This window comes from Panthera tigris, chromosome A3 (genome assembly GCF_018350195.1).
Source record: "Panthera tigris isolate Pti1 chromosome A3, P.tigris_Pti1_mat1.1, whole genome shotgun sequence".
Taxonomy (NCBI): domain Eukaryota; kingdom Metazoa; phylum Chordata; class Mammalia; order Carnivora; family Felidae; genus Panthera; species Panthera tigris.
The window spans coordinates 52,701,408-52,715,497 of NC_056662.1; positions in this window are offsets into that span (position 1 = coordinate 52,701,408).

A 14,090-nucleotide genomic window follows, 5' to 3' on the forward strand; every position below is an offset into this window, starting at 1 on the left:
ACACTATTGTAAATAGTGCCTTATTAAACATACCTCGAATTATCCTAATCTGAGTACATCATGTTTCTCACTATGGACACGGCTAACACACCTCTCTTAAACTATTGTAGCCCACGCCCAAAAAGTCATTGTTTCCCTTATCTTTCAGTTTTCATGAATTCCTGGAACGTTTTGAGAAAATCTTTATGCTGGATGGCTTTAGGTAAGAACTTGTGATTTTTTTTTTCTGTTCTCTAGTTCTCTTGGTGGAGAAATAACTCCATAGAAATAACTCCACTATGGAGACACCACTATAGCCACTGATACTCTAGACATTTGAGGGTAAGACAGTGGTGATTCAATTTTTAGAAACTACTAAATCGTGTGCCGGAAAAGGTGAGGTGAGTAGATACAGGTAAATGAACATTAAGAATATGATTCAATTTTCCTCAAGTCTTTGGCTACTTCATAAATCTACAGACAAGTTTTTAGAAATTACTCCATTAATAAACCAATAGGAGTATCTGGTTGGCAAATATGGAGTGACATCTTGAATAATTAGAAACCTATAAAAGCCGACTGGCCCATCTCTTCTGTCAATGTGATGAAGGGAGTTCTGAGAGGTCTGCATGATCTTTTCATTTTGGTTGTTTTCTTGAAAACATTGGGGCAGAATGGTGATGAGACTTAGTCACAGGTTCCTTAGAATGAGCTACAGTAGATAAAGGTCCACTGTTTGGAATAATGAAGCCTAGTGAGTCTTTTATTTTAATTAACTCCTACAAAACTATGACTTTGCCACAGAACTTCAAGATGGACTTGGTTACTCTTTGAGGAGATGTCTATTCAAGTGGGAGGTGAGGAGCCAGGCATCATCAATTGAGGGATGAACAGCCTACCCCACCTGAATTCCTGGGCAAGGTGACGTGAGAGATAGAGGAAAAATAAACTTAAACAGTACTTAAATGGTACTTAAACAGTAACCCTTGGCAGTGTTTTTCCTAGACTGAACAAGACTTGAGACATATTGAAAATTAGCTTATGTGACACCCTTATCCTGATCCCTCCCCACTTCCTTCTGAAAGTAGAAAGTAGAGATCTTGCAATGGAATCATAAATACTCTGCAATGTCCATTTAGACTACCCTAATTAACTTCAATAGATTTTGTGTGGTTTGGTAGAAATCAGAATAAATTCTGACTAATTGAATGTACAACTTCATATATGCTTCACTTTTGTATTTTTAAAAGATGCATCTCATTTAATAAACATGTTTGTGTCTATCAAAAAGGAAAAAGAAAAAAAAATTCCCCTTAAAGAATCCTGAAAAAATCAATATGGAATCTTAGTTAAGTTTTCTTAATTATTTATCTTGAAAGAAATGACGACAGATTATGCCAGTTAACTGGGTATATAGTACAATTGTGGATATGATTTTCAATTCTAGAATTAATTTTCAATTGAAAAAATTAGTTTTTATTATTTAGAGAATTCATGGAAATAATTCTAGGATGGACCAATATACAAAATACAAATTTGCATGATAAATACTTTCTGAAATAACAATATTTTGAAAATGAAATAAAACATTGACTGTGGATGCATACTGTTGACTTCTGAATGGTTTGAATGTCAGGCATCTCTTCCACAAACAATGCAAAATATCCAAGTGTGAAAATATATATATGAAAATTCACACAACTTAATTTGATTATCTGAAGAAGTGAATCAAGAGGTTCTTCTAAATTAAAATGTCCAGTGTAGAATTAGCAGAGGCAAATAGCACCATGAATAAGCATTTTGTATTTCTTCTCTTGATTCACAGGGAAGTTTTGATTTTGCCACTGAACACAAGAGTCCAGCTGTATCCATAGGTCAATGGAATTAAAGTTATAGACTTATTCAAATAAAGGAAATCTTCAAATCATGTGAGGACCAAGGATGATTACATCAAGAAAATAGATGTGATTGTGAAAACATTCAGCTCTTTTATTAAAAGAAGATCATTTGTAGGGTGCCAGCTTTTGGAGCCATACATATCTGTGTTCAAAAGGTTTTCCTTACATACTAGCTGTGTGACTTGAAAAATTTGCTTTGCATTCCTGATTTTCTGACATCCCAACTATACATAAAGATAATTAGAGTTTCAGTGTTAGGTAGAATAACATCAGTGGGCTTGTCAGAATAAAAGAAATACCATGAATTTACCACGTAAGTATTGGATCCAAAAGTGAAATTTAGAAACTTTAGTGCTGATGGGTAGAAAATGTAATATGCTATAAACTGGTGCAAATGTGATCAAAAGAGGTCTCTGAGGACAGTGGGATCTGGATTCAAGTAACTATAAGATGGAGGGCAGGTTACCTTATAGTCCGTTCCCTTCATCTCTTCCTGTCTCTGCTTCTTTCCTTCTTTTTTATCCTCTCCTCATCCAGTATTCAGAATATCCATTGGAGGATAGGAGAATTTCATCCCCTCTATGGAAGTCATACCAACCCCTCCCTTCCCCCCCATATCTCTGTTTTATTTATTTTCTTTAATGTTGCAATTGTCTCCAGAAACTCTATCTAGATCATTCTCCTTCTCCTCCCATCTACTTCATCCTCCTCTTTTTCCTCTTCCTATCCTTCTTCTTCTTCTCCTCTTCTGCCTCCTTCTTCTTTTTTAAAGTAGACCCCCCCCCCTCACTATTTTCTATCTGGAAACAAATGTCATAATTTGCACCATCAGAGAAAGGGAGAAAAATCCTGTCTCAGTACTATTACACAAAGGATTTGGGCCTTGAGGACGCCCTGAAATAGTTTTGGGGATCCTTCAAGAAGACCATGGACCACTCTTTGAGAACTACTGGCCTAAGACCATTACTCCTGTCTCCTTAGTAAAGTTCCTTTTCTTTGGAACTTTATTGGCATTTCTCCAACATTTTATGGGACCATTACTTTCAAAACAAATTTTGCCTGTATTCATTTTTTTCTACACCTCTTGCATTCATTTTCCTTATACTTACTCAAAATTACTGTCATCTCCTTATTTTGCATTAATATACATAAAACTTCTTTCATTGTTCTTGAAATTAAATCATTTCAACCGCATATTTAAGTGACTGGAAATTTTCTGCTATTACATATTTAAATAATTTTTCTGTTTTATGCGTTGGCTTCCCTTCAGGAAAATTACCACATACAAGTTGGGTCATCTTTACTGTCTGTTTATATTATCTTCTCTCTAATTGCAGTAATTGCTGTCTTTTTCCCACTGCATCTACCATGATTATCTCAAGACTTTCACCTATATCAGAAATTCAATTTTTCAGATGTCTTCTCTGATTCTTGTTATTTCCCATGTATGTGTTAGCTCAATATTTATGTCACTTGCATCCTCAGTTTGAACCCTTATCTCTGAAATCTTTCTTTTTTGGGGGATGGTTTTATCATTTTTGTCTTTGAGATCACATTTTACTGAATTATATTCTATTTTCTGTGGTAACTTACTCAAGGTAAATTTTATGTGTATTCTTCATCACATTTTCTCTTCCAGAGGTTCTTTACCTATGTCTTTTGTGTCTTATGTTCTGTTCTTTCTTCTTTTTTCCTTTCTTCTCCCCTCCCTTCCTTCCTCCCTCCCTCTGTTCCCACCCTCTCTCCTTCCTTCCTTCCTTCCTCTCTCCCTTCCTTCCTTCCTTCCTCTATAGTGCTTTTGCATAATTGGTATGTGTTTATTTTGGTTCTTTAGCTCATACTTTTAGACAATAATGTTCTTTCAGACAATATTTACTTTGATACATACAGGATTGGCGACTTCTCTTCACACTCTGTCCAAGCTTGTTTTCCTTCCACTCTACATTGTAACTTGGAGATTGTTTCCTTGGGCTCTATTTGCTCCTCTATAACGTGATAGGGTAGGAGCCCAGGAGAGCTCAACTGGGCTGTATGCACCTTTCTTCTTGGATGTTCTTGCTCTTCTTTCCCTGAGACGGGATAATGTTTTTCTGACAGGATTGAGATTACAGAGACATCTACTTTCAAGGGTTTCACTGATAATTTACCTGTAATTCTACTTACCAGTTTAGTCCATTTTTTTTCCTGGATTGAGGGATATTAATGCAGTTTCCCAGTGTGTTTTTGTCATATCAGTTTCTTTCCTTATTCTGCTTCTGGGAGGTTTTGGGAGGGAAGGGGAGAATCTCCAGGCTTCCCAGAGTCATTCTGGAATCTTCTTTCTTTGGTTACAACTTTTTATTTAATTCTTTTTTAAGCACGTTTCTTTATTTTTGAGTGGCAGAGAGAGAGAGAGAGAGAGAGAGAGAGAGAGAGAGAGAATGAGTGGGGGAGGGGCAGAGAGAGAGGGAGACACAGAATCTGAAGCAGGCTCCAGGCTCTGAGCTGTCAGCCCAGAGCCTGACACAGGGCTTGAACCCAGGAACTGTGAGATCATGACCTGAGCTGAAGTCGGACATTCAACCAACTGAGCCACCCAGGCACCACCTTTGGTTACAACTTTTAAAAATGATAGTATGGGGTTATATCTAACTTCCTTTCTTGTTGCTGCTAATGAGTTTTTTGCTTTTGTTAATACTTTTACTGTTTTGCTTTCTTCTTGGTTTTTACTGATCACCGCATTGGATAGTAAGGACAGATAATTTGTCAATCTATGTTTACTCCATCATATTATGTGCCTATTAGTCTTTAGTAGGATTGACACACTTGACTAAATCTTTAAGGCATATGCAACAGTTCTAGGGCAGTGTACTTGATGGGATGTTGAGGAATATTTACCTTGTTTTAAGTTATAGCAGTTGGTTACTTTTTAGGCTTTGAGTGACTCATTTCAACACTGATTTACATATAACATTGCACTGTCTTCCTTTTAAAAAGTGTCTCTCATTTGGAAAATACCTTGCAAATGTCTTCATAACTTCTTTATGTTGGATTGACCAACTGAGACTAAATATCTAGGGCTATGATTATGAGTACTATAAACCATCTCTTCTCCTGTCAGGCTTTAGAGTCCCTGTATGCCGTAAAAGTTAAGCCTGCCATATGAAAGTCTTATGTGCAAAATCGATCTCATGGAGGGTCATGAATGGTCTGATAATCCTGAAAACTGCAGACTCAAGCTTTACATAAGGTCTCAGCAGAGGTGGATCAAGGTTTTGCAAAGCCTGAAGTTTATTTAGGGACATTTTATGAAAAAAAATATACATTAAAAAAATATGTATAGGGCCTTGGAAGTAGCTCATGCAATTGAAGCTTAAATTTTATTGACTTCTTTATAAACTCACCTCTAAAGCTCATGGAAAGATTCTCCCAAGCAAACTCAGTCCCAAGTTGATTTCCTGATATTACTTGCAAAGGGTGACAGTGTCTGAGAAAAGTTGGACCAATGTATATGTGGGCTCTGAACCTGATTGTTTTACCCTCTTGTTGTGTTCTGATGTGTCTATGCAGCAAGCTTCAGTCTTCTGATGGCCCTACTCTTTTGCTGTTACTTGACTTCTCTCCTGGTTTTCTGATTAAACTCTTATCTATCTCTAGATTTGGAACCTTTTTTGACTCAATTGGCTAAGATATAGACATCGTACTTGGCTTTTGCATCTACAGTTCTTGTATAAACTGGATTCTTTTCCTGTCATTTTATATGGGAAACACTAGCCTGACATGACACTGACATTGAACATGACCACTTTATAGAAGCTCTTCCTAAAGTCTCCTGCTGTTGTATACCAGATCTTTTTTTTTTTTTTTCTTTCCTTCCCCTCCCCCATGGGTTTCTGTTATGTTTCTCAGGATCCACATAAGAGTGAAACCATATGGTATCTGTCTTTCTCTGTATGGCTTATTTCACTTAGCATCACACTCTCCAGTTCCATCCATGTTGCTACAAAAGGCCATATTTCATTTTTTCTCATTGCCACGTAGTATTCCATTGTTTATATAAAAACCACAATTTCTTTATCCATTCATCAGTTGATGGACATTTAGGCTCTTTCCATAATTTGGCTATTGTTGAGAGTGCCGCTATAAACATTGGGGTACAAGTGCCCCTATGCATCAGTACTCCTGTATCCCTTGGATAAATTCCTAGCAGTGCTATTGCTAGGTCATAGAGTAGGTCTATTTTTAATTTTCTGAGGAACCTCCACACTGCTTTCCAGAGCGGCTGCACCAATTTGCATTCCCACCAACAGTGCAAGAGGGTTCCTGTTTCTCCACATCCTCTCCAGCATCTATAGTCTCCTGATTTCTTCATTTTGGCCACTCTGACTGGTGTGAGGTGGTATCTGAGTGTGGTTTTGATTTGTATTTCCCTGATAAGGAGCGACGTTGAGCATCTTTTCATGTGCCTGTTGGCCATCCGGATGTCTTCTTTAGAGAAGTGTCTATTCATGTTTTCTGCCCATTTCTTCACTGGGTTATTTGTTTTTCGGGTGTGGAGTTTGATGAGCTCTTTATAGATTTTGGATACTAGCCCTTTGTCCGATGTGTCATTTGCAAATATCTTTTCCCATTCCGTTGGTTGCCTTTTAGTTTTGTTGGTTGTTTCCTTTGCTGTGCAGAAGCTTTTTATCTTCATAAGGTCCCAGTAATTCACTTTTGCTTTTAATTCCCTTGCCTTTGGGGATGTGCCGAGTAAGAGATTGCTACGGCTGAGGTCAGAGAGGTCTTTTCCTGCTTTCTCCTCTAAGGTTTTGATGGTTTCCTGTCTCACATTCAGGTCCTTTATCCATTTTGAGTTTATTTTTGTGAATGGTGTGAGAAAGTGGTCTAGTTTCAACCTTCTGCATGTTGCTGTCCAGTTCTCCCAGCACCATTTGTTAAAGAGACTGCCTTTTTTCCATTGGATGTTCTTTCCTGCTTTGTCAAAGATGAGTTGGCCATACGTTTGTGGGTCTAGTTCTGGGGTTTCTATTCTATTCCATTGGTCTATGTGTCTGTTTTTATGCCAATACCATGCTGTCTTGATGATGACAGCTTTGTAGTAGAGGCTAAAGTCTGGGATTGTGATGCCTCCTGCTTTGGTCTTCTTCTTCAAAATTACTTTGGCTATTCGGGGCCTTTTGTGGTTCCATATGAATTTTAGGATTGCTTGTTCTAGTTTCGAGAAGAATGCTGGTGCAATTTTGATTGGGATTGCATTGAATGTGTAGATAGCTTTGGGTAGTATTGACATTTTGACAATATTTATTCTTCCAATCCATGAGCATGGAATGTCTTTCCATTTCTTTATATCTTCTTCAATTACCTGCATAAGCTTTCTATAGTTTTCAGCATACAGATCTTTTACATCTTTGGTTAGATTTATTCCTAGGTATTTTATGCTTCTTGGTGCAATTGTGAATGGGATCAGTTTCTTCATTTGTCTTTCTGTTGCTTCATTGTTAGTGTATAAGAATGCAACTGATTTCTGCACATTGATTTTGTATCCTGCAACTTTGCTGAATTCATGTATCAGTTCTAGCAGACTTTTGGTGGAGTCTATCGGATTTTCCATGTATAATATCATGTCATCTGCAAAAAGTGAAAGCTTGACTTCATCTTTGCCAATTTTGATGCCTTTGATTTCCTTTTGTTGTCTGATTGCTGATGCTAGAACTTCCAGCACTATATTAAACAACAGCGGTGACAGTGGGCATCCCTGTCGTGTTCCTGATCTCAGGGAAAAAGCTCTCAGTTTTTCCCCATTGAGGATGATGTTAGCTGTGGGCTTTTCATAAATGGCCTTTATGATCTTTAAGTATGTTCCTTCTATCCCGACTTTCTCAAGGGTTTTTATTAAGAAGGGGTGCTGGATTTTGTCAAAGGCCTTTTCTGCATCGATTGACAGGATCATATGGTTCTTCTCCTTTTTTTTTGTTAATGTGATGTATCACGTTGATCGATTTGCGAATGTTGAACCAGCCCTGCATCCCAGGAATGAATCCCACTTGATCATGGTGAATAATTCTTTTTATATGCTGTTGAATTCGATTTGCTAGTATCTTATTAAGAATTTTTGCATCCATATTCATCAGGGATATTGGCCTGTAGTTCTCTTTTTTTACTGGGTCTCTGTCTGGTTTAGGAATCAAAGTAATACTGGCTTCATAGAATGAGTCTGGAAGTTTTCCTTCCCTTTCTATTTCTTGGAATAGCTTGAGAAGGATAGGTATTATCTCTGCTTTAAATGTCTGGTAGAACTCCCCTGGGAAGCCATCTGGTCCTGGACTCTTATTTGTTGGGAGATTTTTGATAACCGATTCAATTTCTTCGCTGGTTATGGGTCTGTTCAAGCTTTCTATTTCCTCCTGATTGAGTTTTGGAAGAGTGTGGGTGTTTAGAAATTTATCCATTTCTTCCAGGTTGTCCAATTTGCTGGCATATAATTTTTCATAGTATTCCCTGATAATTGTTTGTATCTCTGAGGGATTGGTTGTAATCATTCCATTTTCATTCATGATTTTATCTATTTGGGTCATCTCCCTTTTCTTTTTGAGAAGCCTGGCTAGAGGTTTGTCAATTTTGTTTATTTTTTCAAAAAACCAACTCTTGGTTTCGTTGATCTGCTCTACAGTTTTTTTAGATTCTATATTGTTTATTTCTGCTCTGATCTTTATTATTTCTCTTCTTCTGCTGGGTTTAGGCTGCCTTTGCTGTTCTGCTTCTATTTCCTTTAGGTGTGCTGTTAGGTTTTGTATTTGGGATTTTTCTTGTTTCTTGAGATAGGCCTGGATTGCAATGTATTTTCCTCTCAGGACTGCCTTCGCTGCATCCCAAAGCGTTTGGATTGTTGTATTTTCATTTTCATTTGTTTCCATATATATTTTAATTTCTTCTCTAATTGCCTGGTTGACCCACTCATTCGTTAGTAGGGTGTTCTTTAACCTCCATGCTTTTGGAGGTTTTCCAGACTTTTTCCTGTGGTTGATTTCAAGCTTCATAGCATTGTGGTCTGAAAGTATGCATGGTATAATTTCAATTCTTGTAAACTTATGAAGGGCTGTTTTGTGACCCAGTATATGATCTATCTTGGAGAATGTTCCATGTGCACTCGAGAAGAAAGTATATTCTGTTGCTTTGGGATGCAGAGTTCTAAATATATCTGTCAAGTCCATCTGGTCCAATGTATCATTCAGGGCCCTTGTTTCTTTATTGACTGTGTGTCTAGATGATCTATCCATTTCTGTAAGTGGGGTGTTAAAGTCCCCTGCAATGACCACATTCTTATCAATAAGGTTGCTTATGTTTATGAGTAATTGTTTTATATATCTGGGGGCTCGGGTATTTGGCGCATAGACATTTATAATAGTTAGCTCTTCCTGGTGGATAGACCCTGTGATTATTATATAATGCCCTTCTTCATCTCTTGTTACAGCCTTTAATTTAAAGTCTAGTTTGTCTGATATAAGTATGGCTACTCTAGCTTTCTTTTGGCTTCCAGTGACATGATAAATAGTTCTCCATCCCCTCACTCTCAATCTAAAGGTGTCCTCAGATCTAAAATGAGTCTCTTGTAGACAGCAAATAGATGGGTCTTGTTTTTTTATCCATTCTGATACCCTATGTCTTTTAGTTGGCGCATTTAATCCATTTACATTCAGTGTTATTATAGAAAGATATGGGTTTAGAGTCATTGTGATGTCTGTATGTTTTATGCTTGTAGTGATGTCTCTGGTACTTTGTCTCACAGGATCCCCCTTAGGATCTCTTGTAGGGCTGGTTTCGTGGTGACAAATTCCTTCAGTTTTTGTTTGTTTGGGAAGACCTTTATCTCTCCTTCTATTCTAAATGACAGACTTGCTGGATAAAGGATTCTCGGCTGCATATTTTTTCTGTTTAGCACACTGTAGATATCGTGCCAAGCCTTTCTGGCCTGCCAAGTTTCAAAGGAGAGATCAGTCACGAGTCTTATAGGTCTCCCTTTATATGTGAGGGCACGTTTATCCCTTGCTGCTTTCAGAATTTTCTCTTTATCCTTGTATTTTGCCAGTTTCACTATGATATGTCGTGCAGAAGATCGATTCAAGTTACGTCTGAAGGGAGTTCTCTGTGCCTCTTGGATTTCAATGCCTTTTTCCTTCCCCAGTTCAGGGAAGTTCTCAGCTATAATTTGTTCAAGTACCCCTTCAGCACCCTTCCCTCTCTCTTCCTCCTCTGGGATACCAATTATGCGTATATTATTTTTTTTTTAGTGTATCACTTAGTTCTCTAATTTTCCCCTCATACTCCTGGATTTTTTTATCTCTCTTTCTTTCAGCTTCCTCTTTCTCCATAACTTTATCTTCTAGTTCACCTATTCTCTCCTCTGCCTCTTCAAGCCGAGCCATCGTGGTTTCCATTTTGTTTTGCATTTCGTTTAAAGCGTTTTTCAACTCCTCGTGACTGTTCCTTAGTCCCTCGATCTTTGTGGCAAGAGATTCTCTGCTGTCCTGTATACTGTTTTCAAGCCCAGCGATTAATTTTATGACTATTATTCTAAATTCACTTTCTGTTATATTATTTAAATCCTTTTTGATCAGTTCATTAGCTGTTGTTATTTCCTGGAGATTCTTCTGAGGGGAATTCTTCCGTTTGGTCATTTTGGAGAGTCCCTGGCGTGGTGAGGACCTGCAGTGCACTTCCCCTGTGCTGTGGTGTATAACTGGAGTTAGTGGGCGGGGCCGCAGTCCGACCCGATGTCTGCCCCCAGCCCACTGCTGGGGCCACAGTCAGACTGGTGTGTGCCTTCTCTTCCCCTCTCCTAGGGGCGGGATTCACTGTGGGGTGGCGTGTCCCGTCTGGGCTACTTGCACACTGCCAGGCTTGTGTTGCTGGGGATCTGGGGTATTAGCTGGGGTGGGTAGGCAAGGTGCACGGGGGCTGGAGGGGCAGGCTTAGCTCGCTTCTCCTTAGGTGATCCACTTCAGGAGGAGCCCTGTGGCAGCGGGAGGGAGTCAGATCCGCTGCCGGAGGTTTGGCTCCGCAGAAGCACAGAGTTGGGTGTTTGCGCGGAGCGAGCAAGTTCCCTGGCAGGAACTGGTTCCCTTTGGGATTTTGGCTGGGGGATGGGCGGGGGAGATGGCGCTGGCGTCTTTGTTCCCCGCCAAGCTGAGCTCTGCTGTCCGGGGGCTCAGCAGCTCTCCCTCCCTTTGTCCTCCAGCCTTCTCGCTTTCCGAGCAGAGCTGTTAACTTATGACCTCCCAGACGCTAAGTCGCGCTTGCTGTCGGAACACAGTCTGTCCGGCCCCTCTGCTTTTGCCAGCCAGACTCGGGGGCTCTGCTTGGCCGGCGAGCCACCCCTCCGCCCCGGCTCCCTCCCGCCAGTCCGTGGAGCGCGCCCTTTCTACCCTCTTCCGTGGGCCTCTAGTCTGCGCTTGACTCCGGAAACTCCCTTCTGCTAATCCTCTGGAGGTTTTCTGGGTTCTTTAGGCAGGTGTAGGTGGAATCTAAGTGATCGGCCGGACGCGCTGTGAGCCCCGCGTCCTCCTACGCCGCCATCTTCCGGAACCTCTGTTGTATACCAGATCTTAATCCTCTGGGTATGGATGCTGGTTCTGTTTAAGAGTTTAGGTTCTCCTTGCCTTCTTTGTACAGTGTCATAGGAACTTCTGGCTTGAAGCAAGTCCTATTGTTAAAATTGTATTTCTAGGTAACAGTCTATCTTATCCATACTGTTTATTCTTGTCTACTAGTCCAATATGGTGGCAATTGTCTTGAGATAAAGCACATAGATCAATAACTAGAAGATCCATCTTCACATCACAGCCATTAGTGAATTTCTATATAAATAATATTTTGGCATACCTTATCCTGGGACTTTTGAATATGATAACAACTCCTGGGATTCCCTGCCATGTATAGTCAGGAATACCTAATGTCAGATGATAAGAAAAGCCATGACATTTATGAATCATTTTGTGTTGAATTTCAGATTGGCATATTTTTCTCAAGTTATCCTTTATTTTATAGACTCTGAAGAGCAGAGAGTTGGTGACCCTCCAAAGCAGAGTAAAGATTGACTTGCTTAAATTAATCTGTAAATATAGATAAGGCACACATTTGTAGCCTGGCAAAAACTCTTTATCTATCTATTATATAAGGTAGTTGTATTAAAATCCATTTCTTTCATTTTTATAAAGTATAATGATGCAAGCGCAAAGTTTTACGTTAGAAATGATGATTCCAAGGACAGAGGCAACATGTTGAACTTCTCAGTTAGGCAAGCTTTTCATCTCCATGGTGAAGCATTAAAGAAATAGGTGACAATGTACCCATTTTACTTTTAGGAATAATGTATCCTATGCATACACCATAATGGACCATTTAAAAAGTCAAGAAGTACCCAACAAAACTCAAAGGGAATACACACAAGTGTTGGAGCCTCTTCTTTGGGAGGGCTCTCTAGCTAAGTAAAGGAATTTGGCTTTGAAAATATTCAAGGATATTTTGGTGATGCAATGAAAATTACCTCATGAATCTTTGTCCTCCCATCTGTAAATTAACATATACACACCACGATATTATTTGAATAATGTCTACCAATAATTTGCTGTATGGCAGCTCTGTTTTACATTCCTTTAAAGGAGGCTGGCAAAAATACAAATCAGTAATGAGAAAGTATAAAAACAAAAGTAACTCATCCAGAACTAACAGAGTAAATCACTTAAGGGAACATTAAATCCTAATTGTAGAAATAACACATATTAATCACTTCTCTGGTGCCACCAGAGGATGGGTTTGCCAGTGGGCATTCTATGGCCTGGCACAAGGAAAAATGTGTACACATGCAACCCAAACATCTGAGTTTCTAATGTGAAGTTGTGCATTTGGAGCCTGGGTGGGCATATGGTTACATCATTTTTAAATTTATAGTGGAGAGAAAATCCCAGCAACACAATATTAGAGTTGCAAATGTAGGTGAACATAGAGGAGAAAATTCACCTTGAAAAGCTTTCTTCTGGCATCAGTTCAAAGGCATTAAACATACGGCAAAGTTCAACTGGGAATTGTTAAATGTTTACAATTACCTTCAGGTTGGGAGGCAAGAAGCTTCAAGTCGTTGCAGTCACCAACTTTTCAGTAGAATAGAATTGGCCAGTTATGACCACTGGATCTTATTGTAAAAGACACTCACTTCAACTTTCAAAATGAAACAAAACAAAACTGAAAAACATGAGCAATGAGAACTCATGAAATGTCCAATATCAGATGTGTCCTTGATTAGTTTTCCAGAAAAAGCAGAGCCCAGCATGACAATTTCCATGCTGGTGCTTTGTTTCCATGCTTGAACTTGATCCAGAAAGCACAGGAATGGGGTACTGGGATGTGAAACAGGAGAAGAGAGAAAGTTGCTGCAAGTACACATTGTGGAACTGATCACTGTGGTCTGTCAGCAATGGGGGTTTTATTTCTCTGGGGTCTTTCTGGAGAGCTATGAATACTGCATCTGTCAGAAAACAACAGGGATAGAAGAGGGGAGCACTCATGTACTAGCTTCCATCTTCCTTTGGTGAAGGGTAAGTGCATGGGTTGTTAGCACCCTGGGCCTTCCACTTTGAACTTTGTCATTACAGCTGAGGGGGTTCTTGGAGGAAATGCACATAAAGGCAGAAAAGTCTGTGGGCAAAAAGCAGGATAGGCACAGTACCCCAAGGGGAGATGCTGTAGGGTTACACCTGTGTGGTTCAATGACAAGAAGATAGACAGACAGACAGAGGTGTTGTTTGTGGGGCAAGAAAGGAATCTGAGATACACTGTGGGAGGATCCTCAGGACATGTTATTTTATACATTTTGTTATTTTAAAAACATGTCTTAGTAGTAGGATGGAAAGGAGAGATTTCTCATGCTACCTATCATGGACTGGACCAGATAGAAGCATTTCATCATGTTTCTTTGCATGTTTTCTCTGTAAGATAGAGGCTCACCCTGTATATTTGTATATTCTTTCAGCAAAGAAGGTGTGAGGGATCTAGTTTTTCCTCATTTGGTGACCTGTGGAGCATCTCAGTGATTGGTGTTATCTTGCTTCTATGTACGTGGATAAAGACAGAAGGAGAATGGAGATGGATATTGAACCAGATGGGTTGATGCCATATTCTAGTGAAAAGACACCTGGAGTCTGCAGACTTCTCTCCACAGAGGTGAGATTGTTGACA